The sequence below is a fragment of the Brachycentrus maculatus genome, unplaced genomic scaffold (genome assembly GCF_059751285.1).
Source record: "Brachycentrus maculatus isolate JH-2025_06_01 unplaced genomic scaffold, ASM5975128v1 h1tg000499l, whole genome shotgun sequence".
Lineage (NCBI taxonomy): Eukaryota > Metazoa > Arthropoda > Insecta > Trichoptera > Brachycentridae > Brachycentrus > Brachycentrus maculatus.
The window spans coordinates 314,584-315,719 of NW_028281245.1; positions in this window are offsets into that span (position 1 = coordinate 314,584).

Genomic DNA, 1,136 nt, shown 5'->3' on the forward strand with positions numbered 1-1,136 from the left:
GGTAACGAACCCGAAGTCTTCAGAATGTTATATATACGCGCTATACGCGCTAACCACTTCACCAATAATCAATGATTTTGAATAATTTAATTCAACATTACTTTATTTCCGCTTTATCAAATTATTGACAAATACAGATATTGAATCTGCGTAAAATCTATATTCAGTGTTAATCTGTAAGTAAAAAGTTCTGTCTTCTTAAAAGGAAATTCCTATGAGTGATGGTAGGTTCGTAAATTTATTTGTTTATTTGGCTATTTAGCGCTTTCATCCATCAACAGAAATCTTTTGTTTGGAAAAAATACAAAACAGGCTATTTTTTAAATGTACCTACAGAAAATATTTATGTAAGGAAATGTATTTTAATTTAATTTTAATTTTAAATTTAAATTTAAAAAGTGTTCCGTCGGTAAAACAATGTGCGCCAGAGAAAAACTAGGATACGTTATGTCAGTTTTAAAAAGGACTTAATGATAAACTTGTGTGTCGTTTTTTTGTTTTATTCATTCAAAATCAAATCCTTTAGGATTTTTTTCAGGGCAATATTATGCTAGTAAGATATCGAATAGTCAATGATCACGTTTTTGTAAAAAATGCACTTGGTCACCTTTTTCCGTATGACGATATATATAAATATATATATATATATATATATATATATATATATATATATATATATATATATATATATATATATATATATATATATATATATATATATATATATATATATATATATATATATTTTTATATATATATATATATATTTTTATATATATATATATATATATATATATATATATATATATATATATATATATATATATATATTTATATATATATATATATATATATATAAATATATATATATATATATATATATATATATATATATATATATATATATATATATATATATATATATATATATATATATATATATATATATATATATATACGTACATATACACACATATACTCGTATGTATACATACGAGTATATGTGTGTATATGTACGTATATTACATTATGCACGATAGATATTTAAATGGATAGCGTTCAAGCCACAGTTGACGGTCAGAAAAATAGAAGGCAAAAGATGTACGTAATAAAATTATACATAAATACGTTAATAA